Source organism: Oncorhynchus clarkii, chromosome 10, assembly GCF_045791955.1.
Source record: "Oncorhynchus clarkii lewisi isolate Uvic-CL-2024 chromosome 10, UVic_Ocla_1.0, whole genome shotgun sequence".
NCBI classification, from domain to species: domain Eukaryota; kingdom Metazoa; phylum Chordata; class Actinopteri; order Salmoniformes; family Salmonidae; genus Oncorhynchus; species Oncorhynchus clarkii.
Window position 1 is genome coordinate 75,554,718 of NC_092156.1, and position 24,005 is coordinate 75,578,722.

At 40.6% G+C, this 24,005-nt stretch overlaps 7 non-coding genes across 7 annotated transcripts; all 7 read right to left on the reverse strand.

Annotated features, from left to right (window-relative positions):
• Positions 1-4,380: 4,380 nt before the first annotated feature.
• Positions 4,381-4,454, reverse strand: trnai-aau (transfer RNA isoleucine (anticodon AAU)). Its single transcript has one exon. It is a non-coding gene; the product is annotated as a tRNA-Ile (tRNA).
• A 2,806-nt stretch (positions 4,455-7,260) lies between these two features.
• trnai-aau (transfer RNA isoleucine (anticodon AAU)) lies at positions 7,261-7,334 on the reverse strand. Its single transcript has one exon. It is a non-coding gene; the product is annotated as a tRNA-Ile (tRNA).
• A 3,026-nt stretch (positions 7,335-10,360) lies between these two features.
• On the reverse strand, positions 10,361-10,434 carry trnai-aau (transfer RNA isoleucine (anticodon AAU)). The gene has a single exon. It is a non-coding gene; the product is annotated as a tRNA-Ile (tRNA).
• Positions 10,435-14,622: 4,188 nt separating this feature from the next.
• trnai-aau (transfer RNA isoleucine (anticodon AAU)) lies at positions 14,623-14,696 on the reverse strand. Its single transcript has one exon. It is a non-coding gene; the product is annotated as a tRNA-Ile (tRNA).
• A 2,810-nt stretch (positions 14,697-17,506) lies between these two features.
• Positions 17,507-17,580, reverse strand: trnai-aau (transfer RNA isoleucine (anticodon AAU)). The gene has a single exon. It is a non-coding gene; the product is annotated as a tRNA-Ile (tRNA).
• A 2,729-nt stretch (positions 17,581-20,309) lies between these two features.
• On the reverse strand, positions 20,310-20,383 carry trnai-aau (transfer RNA isoleucine (anticodon AAU)). The gene has a single exon. It is a non-coding gene; the product is annotated as a tRNA-Ile (tRNA).
• A 1,865-nt stretch (positions 20,384-22,248) lies between these two features.
• On the reverse strand, positions 22,249-22,322 carry trnai-aau (transfer RNA isoleucine (anticodon AAU)). The gene has a single exon. It is a non-coding gene; the product is annotated as a tRNA-Ile (tRNA).
• Between the last annotated feature and the right edge of the window lie 1,683 nt (positions 22,323-24,005).

The window sequence follows — 24,005 nt, forward strand, 5'->3', positions numbered from 1 at the left end:
AGAGGCGGGCAGCCTAGTGGTTAGAGAGGCGGGTAGCCTAGTGGTTAGAGAGGCGGGTAGCCTAGTGGTTAGAGAGGCGGGTAGCCTAGTGGTTAGAGGAGGCGGGCAGCCTAGTGGTTAGAGGAGGCGGGCAGCCTAGTGGTTAGAGAGGCGGGCAGCCTAGTGGTTAGAGAGGCAGGTAGCCTAGTGGTTAGAGGGGCGGGTAGCCTAGTGGTTAGAGAGGCAGGTAGCCTAGTGGTTAGAGGGGCGGGCAGCCTAGTGGTTAGAGAGGCGTGCAGCCTAGTGGTTAGAGAGACAGGTAGCCTAGTGGTTAGAGAGACAGGTAGCCTAGTGGTTAGAGAGACAGGTAGCCTAGTAGTTAGAGAGACAGGTAGTCTAGTGGTTAGAGAGACAGGTAGCCTAGTGGTTAGAGAGACAGGTAGCCTAGTGGTTAGAGAGACAGGTAGCCTAGTGGTTAGAGAGGCAAGTAGTCTAGTGGTTAGAGAGGCAGGTAGCCTAGTGGTTAGAGAGACAGGTAGCCTAGTGGTTAGAGAGGCAGGTAGCCTAGTGGTTAGAGTTAGTGGTTAGAGAGACAGGTAGCCTAGTGGTTAGAGTTAGTGGTTAGAGAGGTAGGTAGCCTAGTGGTTAGAGAGGCGGGTAGCCTAGTGGTTAGAGAGGCGGGCAGCCTAGTGGTTAGAGGAGGCGGGCAGCCTAGTGGTTAGAGGAGGCGGGCAGCCTAGTGGTTAGAGAGGCGGGCAGCCTAGTGGTTAGAGAGGCAGGTAGCCTAGTGGTTAGAGGGGCGGGTAGCCTAGTGGTTAGAGAGGCAGGTAGTCTAGTGGTTAGAGAGACAGGTAGACTAGTGGTTAGAGGGGCGGGCAGCCTAGTGGTTAGAGGGGCGGGCAGCCTAGTGGTTAGAGAGGCGTGTAGCCTAGTGGTTAGAGAGACAGGTAGCCTAGGGGTTAGAGAGGCAGTTAGCCTAGTGGTTAGAGAGACAGGTAGCCTAGTGGTTAGAGAAGCAGGTAGCCTAGTGGTTAGAGAGGCAGATAGTCTATTGGTTAGAGAGGCAGGTAGCCTAGTGGTTAGATAGGCAGGTAGCCTAGTGGTTAGAGGGGCGGGTAGCCTAGTGGTTAGAGAGGCAGGTAGTCTAGTGGTTAGAGAGACAGGTAGACTAGTGGTTAGAGGGGCGGGCAGCCTAGTGGTTAGAGGGGCGGGCAGCCTAGTGGTTAGAGGGGCGGGCAGCCTAGTGGTTAGAGAGGCGTGTAGCCTAGTGGTTAGAGAGACAGGTAGCCTAGTGGTTAGAGAGACAGGTAGCCTAGTGGTTAGAGAGACAGGTAGCCTAGTGGTTAGAGAGACAGGTAGTCTAGTGGTTAGAGAGACAGGTAGCCTAGTGGTTAGAGAGACAGGTAGCCTAGTGGTTAGAGAGACAGGTAGCCTAGTGGTTAGAGAGACAGGTAGCCTAGTGGTTAGAGAGGCAGGTAGCCTAGTGGTTAGAGTTAGTGGTTAGAGAGGTAGGTAGCCTAGTGGTTGGAGGGTATTTTCCTCCAAGAAAATGGAGCATATGTAAAATAAACAAATTATTAAATTGTATTTACATTGGGTCTAATGTGTGAGTCGTGTTTATTGTGTGCGTGTGTGTGAGTCATGTTTATTGTGTGTGTGGGAGAGCGAGAGAGAGAGAATGTGTACGTATGTAGTATTTCATGTTTTCCTTGTCAGCCCTCATCTCACCTAACCGTGACCTCTCCAACACCTGTGAGTAAACACAACTGCACATGTCCACTGTGGGAAATGGATAACATCTGTAGGCCTAAATATCTCCAATCATAAAATAACAAGGAGCATATTTAACCTGTTAATAAATAAACAACAAATGACAATATATTGATATATTTACACACTTATGTGTGTGTGTGTTTTATGTCTTCTTCTTAGCCACCCATCTCCACTTTTCTGCGGCATAAATATCTGAGCCTGGAGCTCCCTCCAGGTCATCTCCCTCCAGGTCATCTCCCCTCCAGGTCATCTCCCTCCAGGTCATCTCCCCTCCAGGTCATCTCCCTCCAGGTCATCTCCCTCCAGGTCATCTCCCTCCAGGTCATCTCCCCTCCTGGTCATCTCCCTCCAGGTCATCTCCCTCCAGGTCATCTCCCTCCAGGTCATCTCCCTCCAGGTCATCTCCCCTCCAGGTCATCTCCCTCCAGGTCATCTCCCTCCAGGTCATCTCCCTCCAGGTCATCTCTCTCCAGGTCATCTCTCTCTCCATTCTTTGGCCTTGATTGCCTGATGATTCACCCTTAATGCACATACGTTCATCATAGGTTCATTGTGGAGAACAAACGTTTAGTTTGGCCTGAGCGATGTGGACGGGGAGCCAGGGATTGGCCTTGAATGACTCTTGGCCAGGGAATGGCCTTGAATGGCTCTGTAAATTAGTGAGGGCTGTTGGGGCTCTGTACATTAGTGAGGGCTGTTGGAACCCGATACATTAGTGAGGGCTGTTGGAACCCGGTACATTAGTGAGGGCTGTTGGGGCCCTGTACATTAGTGAGGGCTGTTGGGAACCCTGTACATTAGTGAGGGCTGTTGGGGCTCTGTACATTAGTGAGGGCTGTTGGGGCTCTGTACATTAGTGAGGGCTGTTGGAACCCGGTACATTAGTGAGGGCTGTTGGGGCCCCTGTACATTAGTGAGGGCTGTTGGGGCTCTGTACATTAGTGAGGGCTGTTGGGGCTCTGTACATTAGTGAGGGCTGTTGGGGCTCTGTACATTAGTGAGGGCTGTTGGGAACCCTGTACATTAATGAGGGCTGTTGGGGCTCTGTACATTAGTGAGGGCTGTTGGGGCTCTGTACATTAGTGAGGGCTGTTGGGGCTCTGTACATTAGTGAGGGCTGTTGGAACCCTGTACATTAGTGAGGGCTGTTGGGGCCCTATTTCAACTCCAGATGACATAACCTAGCTAGCAGAGACAGCATGTTAACTATGAAAGTATCGATCCAGCAACAATGTCGAGGTCAAAAACGAAAGGAACTATGTTAAACCAAGCTGACATCGTAAGATAAGTCAACTCGGATGGAAATAATGAACAGGCTGAACGTACATTTCTGTGACTATCTAGATAACTTTAGCTTGTCATTCCTGTTTACAGAGTGTTAGTCCCCACGAGAGCAAATGCTATTTATATGGGGTTTAGGGTTAAAGTTAGAATTAGGTTTAGGAGCTAGGGTTAGGTTTAGGGTTAAGGTTAGGTTTTTGGTTTAGGGTTAAGGTTAAGGTTAGGTTTAGGGTTAAGGTTAGGTTTTTGGTTTAGGGTTAAGGTTAGGTTTTTGGTTTAGGGTTAAGGTTAGGTTTTTGGTTTAGGGTTTAGGGTTAAGGTTAGGTTTTTGGTTTAGGGTTAAGGTTAGGTTTTTGGTTTAGGGTTTAGGGTTAAGGTTAGGTTTTTGGTTTAGGGTTAAGGTTAGGTTTTTGGTTTAGGGTTAAGGTTAGGTTTTTGGTGTAGGGTTAAGGTTAGGTTTAGGGTTAAGGTTAGGTTCTTGGTTTGGGGTTAAGGTTAGGTTTTTGGTTTAGGGTTAAGGTTAGGTTTTTGGTTTAGGGTTAAGGTTAGGTTTTTGGTGTAGGGTTAAGGTGAGGTTTTTGGTTAGGGTTAAGGTTAGGTTTTTGGTTTAGGGTTTAGGGTTTAGGGTTAAGGTTAGGTTTTTGGTTTAGGGTTAAGGTTAGGTTTTTGGTTTAGGGTTTAGGGTTAAGGTTAGGTTTTTGGTTTAGGGTTAAGGTTAGGTTTTTGGTTTAGGGTTAAGGTTAGGTTTTTGGTTTAGGGTTAAGGTTAGGTTTTTGGTGTAGGGTTAAGGTGAGGTTTTTGGTTTAGGTTTAAGGTGAGGTTTTTGGTTAGGGTTAAGGTTAGGTTTTTGGTTTAGGGTTAAGGTTAGGTTTTTGATTTAGGGTTAAGGTTAAAGTAAGGTTAAAAGAGAACAGGTTAGGGTTAGTGGTTATGGAAAATAGGATTTTGAATGGGATTGAATTGTGTGTTCCCACAAGGTTAGCTGTACAAGACTATGTGTGTGTGTGTGTGTGTGTGTGTGTGTGTGTGTGTGTGTGTGTGTGTGTGTGTGTGTGTGTGTGTGAATATTGAATGAATCAAATGATTGATGGACCCGTCTATCTGTTTCTTCACCAATCTGTCTCTCTGTCTCTTAGTCCATGAAGTCCCTGTCCTCCTTCCTTCCTTGGATGATAAAAGACGAATGAAAACTCCTACAATTAAAAAAAAAACTCCTACAATAAAATGTCACTCCACAATAACAATCGACAATTCATACTACTAATTTAAAACGCATATGGTAGAACCCAATCAATAGAGTTATAAGACACTGTAGACATTCATAGTAAAAATACAAATAAATCCTGCTGGCCAGTACGGGTATCGAACCCACGACCTTCGCGTTATTAGCACGACGCTCTAACCAACTGAGCTAACCGGCCTGAGATAATGATCAATCTACGGAACGGGGATACACCCATATATGGGTCTGGAGGTGGTCGCTTATCTACAATGTCTACGTTCTACCATTAGAGGGCAGAGAACGTAAACAAATCCAGCTCAGTTCCAAGGACTCCCTTCTACACTGTCAATGATCAACACTATGGCTGTTGGGAACCCTGTACATTAGTGAGCGCTGTTGTGGCTCTGTACATTAGTGAGGGCTGTTGGGGCCCTGTACATTAGTGAGGGCTGTTGGGGCTCTGTACATTAGTGAGGGCTGTTGGAACCCTGTACATTAGTGAGGGCTGTTGGGGCCCTATTTCAACTCCAGATGACATAACCTAGCTAGCAGAGACAGCATGTTAACTATGAAAGTATCGATCCAGCAACAATGTCGAGGTCAAAAACGAAAGGAACTATATTAAACCAAGCTGACTTCGTAAGATAAGTCAACTCGGTTGGAAATAATGAACAGGCTGAACGTACATTTCTGTGATTATCTAGATAACTTTAGCTTGTCATTCCTGTTTACAGAGTGTTAGTCCCCACGAGAGCAAATGCTATTTATATGGGGTTTAGGGTTAAAGTTAGAATTAGGTTTAGGAGCTAGGGTTAGGTTTAGGGTTAAGGTTAGGTTTTTGGTTTAGGGTTAAGGTTAAGGTTAGGTTTAGGGTTAAGGTTAGGTTTTTGGTTTAGGGTTAAGGTTAGGTTTTTGGTTTAGGGTTAAGGTTAGGTTTTTGGTTTAGGGTTTAGGGTTAAGGTTAGGTTTTTGGTTTAGGGTTAAGGTTAGGTTTTTGGTTTAGGGTTTAGGGTTAAGGTTAGGTTTTTGGTTTAGGGTTAAGGTTAGGTTTTTGGTTTAGGGTTAAGGTTAGGTTTTTGGTGTAGGGTTAAGTTTAGGTTTAGGGTTAAGGTTAGGTTCTTGGTTTAGGGTTAAGGTTAGGTTTTTGGTTTAGGGTTAAGGTTAGGTTTTTGGTTTAGGGTTAAGGTTAGGTTTTTGGTTTAGGGTTAAGGTTAGGTTTTTGGTGTAGGGTTAAGGTGAGGTTTTTGGTTAGGGTTAAGGTTAGGTTTTTGGTTTAGGGTTTAGGGTTAAGGTTATGTTTTTGGTTTAGGGTTAAGGTTAGGTTTTTGGTTTAGGGTTTAGGGTTAAGGTTAGGTTTTTGGTTTAGGGTTAAGGTTAGGTTTTTGGTTTAGGGTTAAGGTTAGGTTTTTGGTGTAGGGTTAAGGTTAGGTTTAGGGTTAAGGTTAGGTTTTTGGTTTAGGGTTAAGGTTAGGTTTTTGGTTTAGGGTTAAGGTTAGGTTTTTGGTTTAGGGTTAAGGTTAGGTTTTTGGTTTAGGGTTAAGGTTAGGTTTTTGGTGTAGGGTTAAGGTTAGGTTTTTGGTTTAGGGTTAATGTTAGGTTTTTGGTTTAGGGTTAAGGTTAGGTTTTTGGTGTAGGGTTAAGGTTAGGTTTTTGGTTTAGGGTTTAGGGTTAAGGTTAGGTTTTTGGTGTAGGGTTTAGGGTTAAGGTTAGGTTTTTGGCTTAGGGTTAAGGTTAGGTTTTTGGCTTAGGGTTAAGGTTAGGTTTTTGGGTTAGGGTTAAGGTTAGGTTTTTGGTTTAAGGTTAAGGTTAGGTTTTTGGTTTAGGGTTTAGGGTTAAGGTTAGGTTTTTGGTTTAGGGTTAAGGTTAGGTTTTTGGTTTAGGGTTTAGGGTTAAGGTTAGGTTTTTGGTTTAGGGTTAAGGTTAGGTTTTTGGTTTAGGGTTTAGGGTTAAGGTTAGGTTTTTGGTTTAGGGTTAAGGTTAGGTTTTTGGTTTAGGGCTAAGGTTAGGTTTTTGGTGTAGGGTTAAGGTTAGGTTTAGGGTTAAGGTTAGGTTTTTGGGTTAGGGTTAAGGTTAGGTTTTTGATTTAGGGTTAAGGTTAGGTTTTTGGTTTAGGGTTAAGGTTAGGTTTTTGGTTTAGGGTTTAGGGTTAAGGTTAGGTTTTTGGTTTAGGGTTAAGGTTAGGTTTTTGGTTTAGGGTTTAGGGTTAAGGTTAGGTTTTTGGTTTAGGGTTAAGGTTAGGTTTTTGGTTTAGGGTTTAGGGTTAAGGTTAGGTTTTTGGTTTAGGGTTAAGGTTATGTTTTTGGTTTAGGGTTAGGTTTTTGGTTGTAGGGTTAAGGTTAGGTTTAGGGTTAAGGTTAGGTTTTTGGTTTAGGGTTAAGGTTAGGTTTTTGGTTTAGGGTTAAGGTTAGGTTTTTGGTTTAGGGTTAAGGTTAGGTTTTTGGTTTAGGGTTAAGGTTAGGTTTTTGGTGTAGGGTTAAGGTGAGGTTTTTGGTTTAGGTTTAAGGTGAGGTTTTTGGTTAGGGTTAAGGTTAGGTTTTTGGTTTAGGGTTAAGGTTAGGTTTTTGATTTAGGGTTAAGGTTAAAGTAAGGTTAAAAGAGAACAGGTTAGGGTTAGTGGTTATGGAAAATAGGATTTTGAATGGGATTGAATTGTGTCTTCCCACAAGGTTAGCTGTACAAGACTATGTGTGTGTGTGTGTGTGTGTGTGTGTGTGTGTGTGTGTGTGTGTGTGTGTGTGTGTGAATATTGAATGAATCAAATGATTGATGGACCCGTCTATCTGTTTCTTCACCAATCTGTCTCTCTGTCTCTTAGTCCATGAAGTCCCTGTCCTCCTTCCTTCCTTGGATGATAAAAGACGAATGAAAACTCCTACAATAAAATGTCACTCCACAATAACAATCGACAATTCATACTACTAATTTAAAACGCATATGGTAGAACCCAATCAATAGAGTTATAAGACACTGTAGACATTCATAGTAAAAATACAAATAAATCCTGCTGGCCAGTACGGGTATCGAACCCGCGACCTTCGCGTTATTAGCACGACGCTCTAACCAACTGAGCTAACCGGCCTGAGATAATGATCAATCTACGGAACGGGGATACACCCATATATGGGTCTGGAGGTGGTCGCTTATCTACAATGTCTACGTTCTACCATTAGAGGGCAGAGAACGTAAACAAATCCAGCTCAGTTCCAAGGACTCCCTTCTACACTGTCAATGATCAACACTATGGCTGTTGGGAACCCTGTACATTAGTGAGCGCTGTTGTGGCTCTGTACATTAGTGAGGGCTGTTGGGGCCATGTACATTAGTGAGGGCTGTTGGGGCTCTGTACATTAGTGAGGGCTGTTGGAACCCTGTACATTAGTGAGGGCTGTTGGGGCCCTATTTCAACTCCAGATGACATAACCTAGCTAGCAGAGACAGCATGTTAACTATGAAAGTATCGATCCAGCAACAATGTCGAGGTCAAAAACGAAAGGAACTATATTAAACCAAGCTGACTTCGTAAGATAAGTCAACTCGGGCGGAAATAATGAACAGGCTGAACGTACATTTCTGTGACTATCTAGATAACTTTAGCTTGTCATTCCTGTTTACAGAGTGTTAGTCCCCACGAGAGCAAATGCTATTTATATGGGGTTTAGGGTTAAAGTTAGAATTAGGTTTAGGAGCTAGGGTTAAGTTTAGGGTTAAGGTTAGGTTTTTGGTTTAGGGTTAAGGTTAAGGTTAAGGTTAGGTTTAGGGTTAAGGTTAGGTTTTTGGTTTAGGGTTAAGGTTAGGTTTTTGGTTTAGGGTTAAGGTTAGGTTTTTGGTTTAGGGTTTAGGGTTAAGGTTAGGTTTTTGGTTTAGGGTTAAGGTTAGGTTTTTGGTTTAGGGTTTAGGGTTAAGGTTAGGTTTTTGGTTTAGGGTTAAGGTTAGGTTTTTGGTTTAGGGTTAAGGTTAGGTTTTTGGTGTAGGGTTAAGTTTAGGTTTAGGGTTAAGGTTAGGTTCTTGGTTTAGGGTTAAGGTTAGGTTTTTGGTTTAGGGTTAAGGTTAGGTTTTTGGTTTAGGGTTAAGGTTAGGTTTTTGGTTTAGGGTTAAGGTTAGGTTTTTGGTGTAGGGTTAAGGTGAGGTTTTTGGTTAGGGTTAAGGTTAGGTTTTTGGTTTGGGGTTTAGGGTTAAGGTTAGGTTTTTGGTTTAGGGTTAAGGTTACTTTTTTGGTTTAGGGTTTAGGGTTAAGGTTAGGTTTTTGGTTTAGGGTTAAGGTTAGGTTTTTGGTTTAGGGTTAGGGTTAGGTTAGGTTTTTGGTGTAGGGTTAAGGTTAGGTTTTTGGTTTAGGGTTAAGGTTAGGTTTTTGGTTTAGGGTTAAGGTTAGGTTTTTGGTTTAGGGTTAAGGTTAGGTTTTTGGTTTAGGGTTAAGGTTAGGTTTTTGGTTTAGGGTTAAGGTTAGGTTTTTGGTGTAGGGTTAAGGTTAGGTTTTTGGTTTAGGGTTAATGTTAGGTTTTTGGTTTAGGGTTAAGGTTAGGTTTTTGGTGTAGGGTTAAGGTTAGGTTTTTGGTTTAGGGTTTAGGGTTAAGGTTAGGTTTTTGGTGTAGGGTTTAGGGTTAAGGTTAGGTTTTTGGCTTAGGGTTAAGGTTAGGTTTTTGGCTTAGGGTTAAGGTTAGGTTTTTGGGTTAGGGTTAAGGTTAGGTTTTTGGTTTAAGGTTAAGGTTAGGTTTTTGGTTTAGGGTTTAGGGTTAAGGTTAGGTTTTTGGTTTAGGGTTAAGGTTAGGTTTTTGGTGTAGGGTTAAGGTTAGGTTTTTGGTTTAGGGTTTAGGGTTAAGGTTAGGTTTTTGGTGTAGGGTTTAGGGTTAAGGTTAGGTTTTTGGCTTAGGGTTAAGGTTAGGTTTTTGGCTTAGGGTTAAGGTTAGGTTTTTGGGTTAGGGTTAAGGTTAGGTTTTTGGTTTAAGGTTAAGGTTAGGTTTTTGGTTTAGGGTTTAGGGTTAAGGTTAGGTTTTTGGTTTAGGGTTAAGGTTAGGTTTTTGGTTTAGGGTTTAGGAATAAGGTTAGGTTTTTGGTTTAGGGTTAAGGTTAGGTTTTTGGTTTAGGGTTTAGGGTTAAGGTTAGGTTTTTGGTTTAGGGTTAAGGTTAGGTTTTTGGTTTAGGGCTAAGGTTAGGTTTTTGGTGTAGGGTTAAGGTTAGGTTTAGGGTTAAGGTTAGGTTTTTGGGTTAGGGTTAAGGTTAGGTTTTTGATTTAGGGTTAAGGTTAGGTTTTTGGTTTAGGGTTAAGGTTAGGTTTTTGGTTTAGGGTTTAGGGTTAAGGTTAGGTTTTTGGTTTAGGGTTAAGGTTAGGTTTTTGGTTTAGGGTTTAGGGTTAAGGTTAGGTTTTTGGTTTAGGGTTAAGGTTAGGTTTTTGGTTTAGGGTTTAGGGTTAAGGTTAGGTTTTTGGTTTAGGGTTAAGGTTAGGTTTTTGGTTTAGGGTTAGGTTTTTGATGTAGGGTTAAGGTTAGGTTTAGGGTTAAGGTTAGGTTTTTGGTTTAGGGTTAAGGTTAGGTTTTTGGTTTAGGGTTAAGGTTAGGTTTTTGGTTTAGGGTTAAGGTTAGGTTTTTGGTTTAGGGTTAAGGTTAGGTTTTTGGTGTAGGGTTAAGGTGAGGTTTTTGGTTTAGGTTTAAGGTGAGGTTTTTGGTTAGGGTTAAGGTTAGGTTTTTGGTTTAGGGTTAAGGTTAGGTTTTTGATTTAGGGTTAAGGTTAAAGTAAGGTTAAAAGAGAACAGGTTAGGGTTAGTGGTTATGGAAAATAGTACAAGACTATGTGTGTGTGTGTGTGTGTGTGTGTGTGTGTGTGTGTGAATATTGAATGAATCAAATGATTGATGGACCCGTCTATCTGTTTCTTCACCATTCTGTCTCTCTGTCTTTTAGTCCATGAAGTCCCTGTCCTCCTTCGTTCCTTGGATGATAAAAGACGAATGAAAACTCCTACAATTAAAAAAAAAACTCCTACAATAAAATGTCACTCCACAATAACAATCGACAATTCATACTACTAATTTAAAACGCATATGGTAGAACCCAATCAATAGAGTTATAAGACACTGTAGACATTCATAGTAAAAATACAAATAAATCCTGCTGGCCAGTACGGGTATCGAACCCGCGACCTTCGCGTTATTAGCACGACGCTCTAACCAACTGAGCTAACCGGCCTGAGATAATGATCAATCTACGGAACGGGGATACACCCATATATGGGTCTGGAGGTGGTCGCTTATCTACAATGTCTACGTTCTACCATTAGAGGGCAGAGAACGTAAACAAATCCAGCTCAGTTCCAAGGACTCCCTTCTACACTGTCAATGATCAACACTATGGCTGTTGGGAACCCTGTACATTAGTGAGCGCTGTTGTGGCTCTGTACATTAGTGAGGGCTGTTGGGGCCCTGTACATTAGTGAGGGCTGTTGGGGCTCTGTACATTAGTGAGGGCTGTTGGAACCCTGTACATTAGTGAGGGCTGTTGGGGCCCTATTTCAACTCCAGATGACATAACCTAGCTAGCAGAGACAGCATGTTAACTATGAAAGTATCGATCCAGCAACAATGTCGAGGTCAAAAACGAAAGGAACTATATTAAACCAAGCTGACTTCGTAAGATAAGTCAACTCGGGCGGAAATAATGAACAGGCTGAACATACATTTCTGTGACTATCTAGATAACTTTAGCTTGTCATTCCTGTTTACAGAGTGTTAGTCCCCACGAGAGCAAATGCTATTTATATGGGGTTTAGGGTTAAAGTTAGAATTAGGTTTAGGAGCTAGGGTTAGGTTTAGGGTTAAGGTTAGGTTTTTGGTTTAGGGTTAAGGTTAAGGTTAAGGTTAAGGTTAGGTTTAGGGTTAAGGTTAGGTTTTTGGTTTAGGGTTAAGGTTAGGTTTTTGGTTTAGGGTTAAGGTTAGGTTTTTGGTTTAGGGTTAAGGTTAGGTTTTTGGTTTAGGGTTTAGGGTTAAGGTTAGGTTTTTGGTTTAGGGTTAAGGTTAGGTTTTTGGTTTAGCGTTTAGGGTTAAGGTTAGGTTTTTGGTTTAGGGTTAAGGTTAGGTTTTTGGTTTAGGGTTAGGTTTTTGGTGTAGGGTTAAGGTTAGGTTTAGGGTTAAGGTTAGGTTTTTGGTTTAGGGTTAAGGTTTTTGGTTTAGGGTTAAGGTTAGGTTTTTGGTTTAGGGTTAAGGTTAGGTTTTTGGTTTAGGGTTAAGGTTAGGTTTTTGGTTTAGGGTTAAGGTTAGGTTTTTGGTGTAGGGTTAAGGTGAGGTTTTTGGTTTAGGGTTAAGGTTAGGTTTTTGGTGTAGGGTTAAGGTTAGGTTTTGGTTTAGGGTTAAGGTTAGGTTTTTGGTTTAGGGTTAAGGTTAGGTTTTTGGTGTAGGGTTAAGGTTAGGTTTTTGGTTTAGGGTTTAGGGTTAAGGTTAGGTTTTTGGTGTAGGGTTTAGGGTTAAGGTTAGGTTTTTGGCTTAGGGTTAAGGTTAGGTTTTTGGCTTAGGGTTAAGGTTAGGTTTTTGGGTTAGGGTTAAGGTTAGGTTTTTGGTTTAGGGTTAAGGTTAGGTTTTTGGTTTAGGGTTTAGGGTTAAGGTTAGGTTTTTGGTTTAGGGTTAAGGTTAGGTTTTTGGTTTAGGGTTTAGGGTTAGGTTTTTGGTTTAGGGTTAAGGTTAGGTTTTTGGCTTAGGGTTTAGGGTTAAGGTTAGGTTTTTGGTTTAGGGTTAAGGTTAGGTTTTTGGTGTAGGGTTTAGGGTTAAGGTTAGGTTTTTGGTTTAGGGTTAAGGTTAGGTTTTTGGTTTAGGGTTAAGGTTAGGTTTTTGGTTTAGGGTTAAGGTTAGGTTTTTGGCTTAGGGTTTAGGGTTAAGGTTAGGTTTTTGGTTTAGGGTTAAGGTTAGGTTTTTGGTGTAGGGTTTAGGGTTAAGGTTAGGTTTTTGGTTTAGGGTTAAGGTTAGGTTTTTGGTTTAGGGTTAAGGTTAGGTTTTTGGTTTAGGGTTAAGGTTAGGTTTTTGGTTTAGGGTTAAGGTTAGGTTTTTGGTTTAGGGTTAAGGTTAGGTTTTTGGTGTAGGGTTAAGGTGAGGTTTTTGGTTTAGGTTTAAGGTGAGGTTTTTGGTTAGGGTTAAGGTTAGGTTTTTGGTTTAGGGTTTAGGGTTAAGGTTAGGTTTTTGGTTTAGGGTTAAGGTTAGGTTTTTGGTTTAGGGTTAAGGTTAGGTTTTTGGTTTAGGGTTAAGGTTAGGTTTTTGGTGTAGGGTTAAGGTGAGGTTTTTGGTTTAGGGTTAAGGTTAGGTTTTTGGTGTAGGGTTAAGGTTAGGTTTTGGTTTAGGGTTAAGGTTAGGTTTTTGGTTTAGGGTTAAGGTTAGGTTTTTGGTGTAGGGTTAAGGTTAGGTTTTTGGTTTAGGGTTTAGGGTTAAGGTTAGGTTTTTGGTGTAGGGTTTAGGGTTAAGGTTAGGTTTTTGGCTTAGGGTTAAGGTTAGGTTTTTGGCTTAGGGTTAAGGTTAGGTTTTTGGGTTAGGGTTAAGGTTAGGTTTTTGGTTTAGGGTTAAGGTTAGGTTTTTGGTTTAGGGTTTAGGGTTAAGGTTAGGTTTTTGGTTTAGGGTTAAGGTTAGGTTTTTGGTTTAGGGTTTAGGGTTAAGGTTAGGTTTTTGGTTTAGGGTTAAGGTTAGGTTTTTGGCTTAGGGTTTAGGGTTAAGGTTAGGTTTTTGGTTTAGGGTTAAGGTTAGGTTTTTGGTTTAGGGTTTAGGGTTAAGGTTAGGTTTTTGGTTTAGGGTTAAGGTTAGGTTTTTGGTTTAGGGTTAAGGTTAGGTTTTTGGTGTAGGGTTAAGGTTAGGTTTAGGGTTAAGGTTAGGTTTTTGGTTTAGGGTTAAGGTTAGGTTTTTGGTTTAGGGTTAAGGTTAGGTTTTTGGTTTAGGGTTAAGGTTAGGTTTTTGGTTTAGGGTTAAGGTTAGGTTTTTGGTGTAGGGTTAAGGTTAGGTTTTTGGTTTAGGGTTAATGTTAGGTTTTTGGTTTAGGGTTAAGGTTAGGTTTTTGGTGTAGGGTTAAGGTTAGGTTTTTGGTTTAGGGTTTAGGGTTAAGGTTAGGTTTTTGGTGTAGGGTTTAGGGTTAAGGTTAGGTTTTTGGCTTAGGGTTAAGGTTAGGTTTTTGGCTTAGGGTTAAGGTTAGGTTTTTGGGTTAGGGTTAAGGTTAGGTTTTTGGTTTAAGGTTAAGGTTAGGTTTTTGGTTTAGGGTTTAGGGTTAAGGTTAGGTTTTTGGTTTAGGGTTAAGGTTAGGTTTTTGGTTTAGGGTTTAGGGTTAAGGTTAGGTTTTTGGTTTAGGGTTAAGGTTAGGTTTTTGGTTTAGGGTTTAGGGTTAAGGTTAGGTTTTTGGTTTAGGGTTAAGGTTAGGTTTTTGGTTTAGGGCTAAGGTTAGGTTTTTGGTGTAGGGTTAAGGTTAGGTTTAGGGTTAAGGTTAGGTTTTTGGGTTAGGGTTAAGGTTAGGTTTTTTGATTTAGGGTTAAGGTTAGGTTTTTGGTTTAGGGTTAAGGTTAGGTTTTTGGTTTAGGGTTTAGGGTTAAGGTTAGGTTTTTGGTTTAGGGTTAAGGTTAGGTTTTTGGTTTAGGGTTTAGGGTTAAGGTTAGGTTTTTGGTTTAGGGTTAAGGTTAGGTTTTTGGTTTAGGGTTTAGGGTTAAGGTTAGGTTTTTGGTTTAGGGTTAAGGTTAGGTTTTTGGTTTAGGGTTAGGTTTTTGGTGTAGGGTTAAGGTTAGGTTTAGGGTTAAGGTTAGGTTTTTGGTTTAGGGTTAAGGTTAGGTTTTTGGTTTAGGGTTAAGGTTAGGTTTTTGGTTTAGGGTTAAGGTTAGGTTTTTGGTTTAGGGTTAAGGTTAGGTTTTTGGTGTAGGGTTAAGGTGAGGTTTTTGGTTTAGGTTTAAGGTGAGGTTTTTGGTTAGGGTTAAGGTTAGGTTTTTGGTTTAGGGTTAAGGTTAGGTTTTTGATTTAGGGTTAAGGTTAAAGTAAGGTTAAAAGAGAACAGGTTAGGGTTAGTGGTTATGGAAAATAGTACAAGACTATGTGTGTGTGTGTGTGTGTGTGTGTGTGTGTGTGTGTGTGTGTGTGTGTGTGTGAATATTGAATGAATCAAATGATTGATGGACCGGTCTATCTGTTTCTTCACCATTCTGTCTCCCTGTCTTTTAGTCCATGAAGTCCCTGTCCTCCTTCGTTCCTTGGATGATAAAAGACGAATGAAAACTCCTACAATTAAAAAAAAAACTCCTACAATAAAATGTCACTCCACAATAACAATCGACAATTCATACTACTAATTTAAAACGCATATGGTAGAACCCAATCAATAGAGTTATAAGACACTGTAGACATTCATAGTAAAAATACAAATAAATCCTGCTGGCCAGTACGGGTATCGAACCCGCGACCTTCGCGTTATTAGCACGACGCTCTAACCAACTGAGCTAACCGGCCTGAGATAATGATCAATCTACGGAACGGGGATACACCCATATATGGGTCTGGAGGTGGTCGCTTATCTACAATGTCTACGTTCTACCATTAGAGGGCAGAGAACGTAAACAAATCCAGCTCAGTTCCAAGGACTCCCTTCTACACTGTCAATGATCAACACTATGGCTGTTGGGAACCCTGTACATTAGTGAGCGCTGTTGTGGCTCTGTACATTAGTGAGGGCTGTTGGGGCCCTGTACATTAGTGAGGGCTGTTGGGGCTCTGTACATTAGTGAGGGCTGTTGGAACCCTGTACATTAGTGAGGGCTGTTGGGGCCCTATTTCAACTCCAGATGACATAACCTAGCTAGCAGAGACAGCATGTTAACTATGAAAGTATCGATCCAGCAACAATGTCGAGGTCAAAAACGAAAGGAACTATATTAAACCAAGCTGACTTCGTAAGATAAGTCAACTCGGGCGGAAATAATGAACAGGCTGAACGTACATTTCTGTGACTATCTAGATAACTTTAGCTTGTCATTCCTGTTTACAGAGTGTTAGTCCCCACGAGAGCAAATGCTATTTATATGGGGTTTAGGGTTAAAGTTAGAATTAGGTTTAGGAGCTAGGGTTAGGTTTAGGGTTAAGGTTAGGTTTTTGGTTTAGGGTTAAGGTTAAGGTTAAGGTTAGGTTTAGGGTTAAGGTTAGGTTTTTGGTTTAGGGTTAAGGTTAGGTTTTTGGTTTAGGGTTAAGGTTAGGTTTTTGGTTTAGGGTTAAGGTTAAGTTTTTGGTTTAGGGTTTAGGGTTAAGGTTAGGTTTTTGGTTTAGGGTTAAGGTTAGGTTTTTGGTTTAGTGTTTAGGGTTAAGGTTAGGTTTTTGGTTTAGGGTTAAGGTTAGGTTTTTGGTTTAGGGTTAGGTTTTTGGTGTAGGGTTAAGGTTAGGTTTAGGGTTAAGGTTAGGTTTTTGGTTTAGGGTTAAGGTTTTTGGTTTAGGGTTAAGGTTAGGTTTTTGGTTTAGGGTTAAGGTTAGGTTTTTGGTTTAGGGTTAAGGTTAGGTTTTTGGTTTAGGGTTAAGGTTAGGTTTTTGGTGTAGGGTTAAGGTGAGGTTTTTGGTTTAGGTTTAAGGTGAGGTTTTTGGTTAGGGTTAAGGTTAGGTTTTTGGTTTAGGGTTTAGGGTTAAGGTTAGGTTTTTGGTTTAGGGTTAAGGTTAGGTTTTTGGTTTAGGGTTAAGGTTAGGTTTTTGGTTTAGGGTTAAGGTTAGGTTTTTGGTTTAGGGTTTAGGGTTAAGGTTAGGTTTTTGGTTTAGGGTTAAGGTTAGGTTTTTGGTTTAGGGTTAAGGTTAGGTTTTTGGTTTAGGGTTAAGGTTAGGTTTTTGGTGTAGGGTTAAGGTGAGGTTTTTGGTTTAGGGTTAAGGTTAGGTTTTTGGTGTAGGGTTAAGGTTAGGTTTTGGTTTAGGGTTAAGGTTAGGTTTTTGGTTTAGGGTTAAGGTTAGGTTTTTGGTGTAGGGTTAAGGTTAGGTTTTTGGTTTAGGGTTTAGGGTTAAGGTTAGGTTTTTGGTGTAGGGTTTAGGGTTAAGGTTAGGTTTTTGGCTTAGGGTTAAGGTTAGGTTTTTGGCTTAGGGTTAAGGTTAGGTTTTTGGGTTAGGGTTAAGGTTAGGTTTTTGGTTTAGGGTTAAGGTTAGGTTTTTGGTTTAGGGTTTAGGGTTAAGGTTAGGTTTTTGGTTTAGGGTTAAGGTTAGGTTTTTGGTTTAGGGTTTAGGGTTAAGGTTAGGTTTTTGGTTTAGGGTTAAGGTTAGGTTTTTGGCTTAGGGTTTAGGGTTAAGGTTAGGTTTTTGGTTTAGGGTTAAGGTTAGGTTTTTGGTTTAGGGTTAAGGTTCGTTTTTTGGTGTAGGGTTAAGGTTAGGTTTAGGGTTAAGGTTAGGTTTTTGGGTTAGGATTAAGGCTAGGTTTTTGATTTAGGGTTAAGGTTAGGTTTTTGGTTTAGGGTTAAGGTTAGGTTTTTGGTTTAGGGTTTAGGGTTAAGGTTAGGTTTTTGGTTTAGGGTTAAGGTTAGGTTTTTGGTTTAGGGTTTAGGGTTAAGGTTAGGTTTTTGGTTTAGGGTTAAGGTTAGGTTTTTGGTTTAGGGTTTAGGGTTAAGGTTAGGTTTTTGGTTTAGGGTTAAGGTTAGGTTTTTGGTTTAGGGTTAGGTTTTTGGTGTAGGGTTAAGGTTAGGTTTAGGGTTAAGGTTAGGTTTTTGGTTTAGGGTTAAGGTTAGGTTTTTGGTTTAGGGTTAAGGTTAGGTTTTTGGTTTAGGGTTAAGGTTAGGTTTTTGGTGTAGGGTTAAGGTGAGGTTTTTGGTTTAGGTTTAAGGTGAGGTTTTTGGATAGGGTTAAGGTTAGGTTTTTGGTTTAGGGTTAAGGTTAGGTTTTTGATTTAGGGTTAAGGTTAAAGTAAGGTTAAAAGAGAACAGGTTAGGGTTAGTGGTTATGGAAAATAGTACAAGACTATGTGTGTGTGTGTGTGTGTGTGTGTGTGTGTGTGTGTGTGTGTGTGTGTGTGTGTGTGTGAATATTGAATGAATCAAATGATTGATGGACCCGTCTATCTGTTTCTTCACCATTCTGTCTCTCTGTCTTTTAGTCCATGAAGTCCCTGTCCTCCTTCCTTCCTTGGATGATAAAAGACGAATGAAAACTCCTACAATTAAAAAAAAAACTCCTACAATAAAATGTCACTCCACAATAACAATCGACAATTCATACTACTAATTTAAAACGCATATGGTAGAACCCAATCAATAGAGTTATAAGACACTGTAGACATTCATAGTAAAAATACAAATAAATCCTGCTGGCCAGTACGGGTATCGAACCCGCGACCTTCGCGTTATTAGCACGACGCTCTAACCAACTGAGCTAACCGGCCTGAGATAATGATCAATCTACGGAACGGGGATACACCCATATATGGGTCTGGAGGTGGTCGCTTATCTACAATGTCTACGTTCTACCATTAGAGGGCAGAGAACGTAAACAAATCCAGCTCAGTTCCAAGGACTCCCTTCTACACTGTCAATGATCAACACTATGGCTGTTGGGAACCCTGTACATTAGTGAGCGCTGTTGTGGCTCTGTACATTAGTGAGGGCTGTTGGGGCCCTGTACATTAGTGAGGGCTGTTGGGGCTCTGTACATTAGTGAGGGCTGTTGGAACCCTGTACATTAGTGAGGGCTGTTGGGGCCCTATTTCAACTCCAGATGACATAACCTAGCTAGCAGAGACAGCATGTTAACTATGAAAGTATCGATCCAGCAACAATGTCGAGGTCAAAAACGAAAGGAACTATATTAAACCAAGCTGACTTCGTAAGATAAGTCAACTCGGGCGGAAATAATGAACAGGCTGAACGTACATTTCTGTGACTATCTAGATAACTTTAGCTTGTCATTCCTGTTTACAGAGTGTTAGTCCCCACGAGAGCAAATGCTATTTATATGGGGTTTAGGGTTAAAGTTAGAATTAGGGTTAGGTTTAGGGTTAAGGTTAGGTTTTTGGTTTAGGGTTAAGGTTAAGGTTAAGGTTAGGTTTAGGGTTAAGGTTAGGTTTTTGGTTTAGGGTTAAGGTTAGGTTTTTGGTTTAGGGTTAAGGTTAGGTTTTTGGTTTAGGGTTTAGGGTTAAGGTTAGGTTTTTGGTTTAGGGTTAAGGTTAGGTTTTTGGTTTAGGGTTTAGGGTTAAGGTTAGGTTTTTGGTTTAGGGTTAAGGTTAGGTTTTTGGTTTAGGGTTAAGGTTAGGTTTTTGGTGTAGGGTTAAGTTTAGGTTTAGGGTTAAGGTTAGGTTCTTGGTTTAGGGTTAAGGTTAGGTTTTTGGTTTAGGGTTAAGGTTAGGTTTTTGGTTTAGGGTTAAGGTTAGGTTTTTGGTTTAGGGTTAAGGTTAGGTTTTTGGTGTAGGGTTAAGGTGAGGTTTTTGGTTAGGGTTAAGGTTAGGTTTTTGGTTTAGGGTTTAGGGTTAAGGTTAGGTTTTTGGTTTAGGGTTAAGGTTAGGATTTTGGTTTAGGGTTTAGGGTTAAGGTTAGGTTTTTGGTTTAGGGTTAAGGTTAGGTTTTTGGTGTAGGGTTAAGGTTAGGTTTAGGGTTAAGGTTAGGTTTTTGGTTTAGGGTTAAGGTTAGGTTTTTGGTTTAGGGTTAAGGTTAGGTTTTTGGTTTAGGGTTAAGGTTAGGTTTTTGGTTTAGAGTTAAGGTTAGGTTTTTGGTGTAGGGTTAAGGTTAGGTTTTTGGTTTAGGGTTAATGTTAGGTTTTTGGTTTAGGGTTAAGGTTAGGTTTTTGGTGTAGGGTTAAGGTTAGGTTTTTGGTTTAGGGTTTAGGGTTAAGGTTAGGTTTTTGGTGTAGGGTTTAGGGTTAAGGTTAGGTTTTTGGCTTAGGGTTAAGGTTAGGTTTTTGGCTTAGGGTTAAGGTTAGGTTTTTGGGTTAGGGTTAAGGTTAGGTTTTTGGTTTAAGGTTAAGGTTAGGTTTTTGGTTTAGGGTTTAGGGTTAAGGTTAGGTTTTTGGTTTAGGGTTAAGGTTAGGTTTTTGGTTTAGGGTTTAGGGTTAAGGTTAGGTTTTTGGTTTAGGGTTAAGGTTAGGTTTTTGGTTTAGGGTTTAGGGTTAAGGTTAGGTTTTTGGTTTAGGGTTAAGGTTAGGTTTTTGGTTTAGGGCTAAGGTTCGTTTTTGGTGTAGGGTTAAGGTTAGGTTTAGGGTTAAGGTTAGGTTTTTGGGTTAGGGTTAAGGTTAGGTTTTTGATTTAGGGTTAAGGTTAGGTTTTTGGTTTAGGGTTAAGGTTAGGTTTTTGGTTTAGGGTTTAGGGTTAAGGTTAGGTTTTTGGTTTAGGGTTAAGGTTAGGTTTTTGGTTTAGGGTTAAGGTTAGGTTTTTGGTTTAGGGTTTAGGGTTAAGGTTAGGTTTTTGGTTTAGGGTTTAGGGTTAAGGTTAGGTTTTTGGTTTAGGGTTAAGGTTAGGTTTTTGGTTTAGGGTTAGGTTTTTGGTGTAGGGTTAAGGTTAGGTTTTTGGTTTAGGGTTAAGGTTAGGTTTTTGGTTTAGGGTTAAGGTTAGGTTTTTGGTTTAGGGTTAAGGTTAGGTTTTTGGTTTAGGGTTAAGGTTAGGTTTTTGGTGTAGGGTTAAGGTGAGGTTTTTGGTTTAGGTTTAAGGTGAGGTTTTTGGTTAGGGTTAAGGTTAGGTTTTTGGTTTAGGGTTAAGGTTAGGTTTTTGATTTAGGGTTAAGGTTAAAGTAAGGTTAAAAGAGAACAGGTTAGGGTTAGTGGTTATGGAAAATAGTACAAGACTATGTGTGTGTGTGTGTGTGTGTGTGTGTGTGTGTGTGTGTGTGTGTGTGTGTGTGTGAATATTGAATGAATCAAATGATTGATGGACCCGTCTATCTGTTTCTTCACCATTCTGTCTCTCTGTCTTTTAGTCCATGAAGTCCATGTCCTCCTTCCTTCCTTGGATGATAAAAGACGAATGAAAACTCCTACAATTAAAAAAAAAACTCCTACAATAAAATGTCACTCCACAATAACAATCGACAATTCATACTACTAATTTAAAACGCATATGGTAGAACCCAATCAATAGAGTTATAAGACACTGTAGACATTCATAGTAAAAATACAAATAAATCCTGCTGGCCAGTACGGGTATCGAACCCGCGACCTTCGCGTTATTAGCACGACGCTCTAACCAACTGAGCTAACCGGCCTGAGATAATGATCAATCTACGGAACGGGGATACACCCATATATGGGTCTGGAGGTGGTCGCTTATCTACAATGTCTACGTTCTACCATTAGAGGGCAGAGAACGTAAACAAATCCAGCTCAGTTCCAAGGACTCCCTTCTACACTGTCAATGATCAACACTATGGCTGTTGGGAACCCTGTACATTAGTGAGCGCTGTTGTGGCTCTGTACATTAGTGAGGGCTGTTGGGGCCCTGTACATTAGTGAGGGCTGTTGGGGCTCTGTACATTAGTGAGGGCTGTTGGAACCCTGTACATTAGTGAGGGCTGTTGGGGCCCTATTTCAACTCCAGATGACATAACCTAGCTAGCAGAGACAGCATGTTAACTATGAAAGTATCGATCCAGCAACAATGTCGAGGTCAAAAACGAAAGGAACTATACTAAACCAAGCTGACTTCGTAAGATAAGTCAACTCGGACGGAAATAATGAAAAGGCTGAACGTACATTTCTGTGACTATCTAGATAACTTTAGCTTGTCATTCCTGTTTACAGAGTGTTAGTCCCCACGAGAGCAAATGCTATTTATATGGGGTTTAGGGTTAAAGTTAGAATTAGGTTTAGGAGCTAGGGTTAGGTTTAGGGTTAAGGTTAGGTTTTTGGTTTAGGGTTAAGGTTAAGGTTAGGTTTAGGGTTAAGGTTAGGTTTTTGGTTTAGGGTTAAGGTTAGGTTTTTGGTTTAGGGTTAAGGTTAGGTTTTTGGTTTAGGGTTAAGGTTAGGTTTTTGGTGTAGGGTTAAGGTTAGGTTTTTGGTTTAGGGTTTAGGGTTAAGGTTAGGTTTTTGGTTTAGGGTTAAGGTTAGGTTTTTGGTTTAGGGTTTAGGGTTAAGGTTAGGTTTTTGGTTTAGGGTTAAGGTTAGGTTTTTGGTTTAGGGCTAAGGTTCGTTTTTGGTGTAGGGTTAAGGTTAGGTTTAGGGTTAAGGTTAGGTTTTTGGGTTAGGGTTAAGGTTAGGTTTTTGATTTAGGGTTAAGGTTAGGTTTTTGGTTTAGGGTTAAGGTTAGGTTTTTGGTTTAGGGTTTAGGGTTAAGGTTAGGTTTTTGGTTTAGGGTTAAGGTTAGGTTTTTGGTTTAGGGTTAAGGTTAGGTTTTTGGTTTAGGGTTTAGGGTTAAGGTTAGGTTTTTGGTTTAGGGTTTAGGGTTAAGGTTAGGTTTTTGGTTTAGGGTTAAGGTTAGGTTTTTGGTTTAGGGTTAGGTTTTTGGTGTAGGGTTAAGGTTAGGTTTTTGGTTTAGGGTTAAGGTTAGGTTTTTGGTTTAGGGTTAAGGTTAGGTTTTTGGTTTAGGGTTAAGGTTAGGTTTTTGGTTTAGGGTTAAGGTTAGGTTTTTGGTGTAGGGTTAAGGTGAGGTTTTTGGTTTAGGTTTAAGGTGAGGTTTTTGGTTAGGGTTAAGGTTAGGTTTTTGGTTTAGGGTTAAGGTTAGGTTTTTGATTTAGGGTTAAGGTTAAAGTAAGGTTAAAAGAGAACAGGTTAGGGTTAGTGGTTATGGAAAATAGTACAAGACTATGTGTGTGTGTGTGTGTGTGTGTGTGTGTGTGTGTGTGTGTGTGAATATTGAATGAATCAAATGATTGATGGACCCGTCTATCTGTTTCTTCACCATTCTGTCTCTCTGTCTTTTAGTCCATGAAGTCCCTGTCCTCCTTCCTTCCTTGGATGATAAAAGACGAATGAAAACTCCTACAATTAAAAAAAAAACTCCTACAATAAAATGTCACTCCACAATAACAATCGACATTTCATACTACTAATTTAAAACGCATATGGTAGAACCCAATCAATAGAGTTATAAGACACTGTAGACATTCATAGTAAAAATACAAATAAATCCTGCTGGCCAGTACGGGTATCGAACCCGCGACCTTCGCGTTATTAGCACGACACTCTAACCAACTGAGCTAACCGGCCTGAGATAATGATCAATCTACGGAACGGGGATACACCCATATATGGGTCTGGAGGTGGTCGCTTATCTACAATGTCTACGTTCTACCATTAGAGGGCAGAGAACGTAAACAAATCCAGCTCAGTTCCAAGGACTCCCTTCTACACTGTCAATGATCAACACTATGGCTGTTGGGAACCCTGTACATTAGTGAGCGCTGTTGTGGCTCTGTACATTAGTGAGGGCTGTTGGGGCCCTGTACATTAGTGAGGGCTGTTGGGGCTCTGTACATTAGTGAGGGCTGTTGGAACCCTGTACATTAGTGAGGGCTGTTGGGGCCCTATTTCAACTCCAGATGACATAACCTAGCTAGCAGAGACAGCATGTTAACTATGAAAGTATCGATCCAGCAACAATGTCGAGGTCAAAAACGAAAGGAACTATATTAAACCAAGCTGACTTCGTAAGATAAGTCAACTCGGGCGGAAATAATGAACAGGCTGAACGTACATTTCTGTGACTATCTAGATAACTTTAGCTTGTCATTCCTGTTTACAGAGTGTTAGTCCCCACGAGAGCAAATGCTATTTATATGGGGTTTAGGGTTAAAGTTAGAATTAGGGTTAGGTTTAGGGTTAAGGTTAGGTTTTTGGTTTAGGGTTAAGGTTAAGGTTAAGGTTAGGTTTAGGGTTAAGGTTAGGTTTTTGGTTTAGGGTTAAGGTTAGGTTTTTGGTTTAGGGTTAAGGTTAGGTTTTTGGTTTAGGGTTTAGGGTTAAGGTTAGGTTTTTGGTTTAGGGTTAAGGTTAGGTTTTTGGTTTAGGGTTTAGGGTTAAGGTTAGGTTTTTGGTTTAGGGTTAAGGTTAGGTTTTTGGTTTAGGGTTAAGGTTAGGTTTTTGGTGTAGGGTTAAGTTTAGGTTTAGGGTTAAGGTTAGGTTCTTGGTTTAGGGTTAAGGTTAGGTTTTTGGTTTAGGGTTAAGGTTAGGTTTTTGGTTTAGGGTTAAGGTTAGGTTTTTGGTTTAGGGTTAAGGTTAGGTTTTTGGTGTAGGGTTAAGGTGAGGTTTTTGGTTAGGGTTAAGGTTAGGTTTTTGGTTTAGGGTTTAGGGTTAAGGTTAGGTTTTTGGTTTAGGGTTAAGGTTAGGATTTTGGTTTAGGGTTTAGGGTTAAGGTTAGGTTTTTGGTTTAGGGTTAAGGTTAGGTTTTTGGTGTAGGGTTAAGGTTAGGTTTAGGGTTAAGGTTAGGTTTTTGGTTTAGGGTTAAGGTTAGGTTTTTGGTTTAGGGTTAAGGTTAGGTTTTTGGTTTAGGGTTAAGGTTAGGTTTTTGGTTTAGAGTTAAGGTTAGGTTTTTGGTGTAGGGTTAAGGTTAGGTTTTTGGTTTAGGGTTAATGTTAGGTTTTTGGTTTAGGGTTAAGGTTAGGTTTTTGGTGTAGGGTTAAGGTTAGGTTTTTGGTTTAGGGTTTAGGGTTAAGGTTAGGTTTTTGGTGTAGGGTTTAGGGTTAAGGTTAGGTTTTTGGCTTAGGGTTAAGGTTAGGTTTTTGGCTTAGGGTTAAGGTTAGGTTTTTGGGTTAGGGTTAAGGTTAGGTTTTTGGTTTAAGGTTAAGGTTAGGTTTTTGGTTTAGGGTTTAGGGTTAAGGTTAGGTTTTTGGTTTAGGGTTAAGGTTAGGTTTTTGGTTTAGGGTTTAGGGTTAAGGTTAGGTTTTTGGTTTAGGG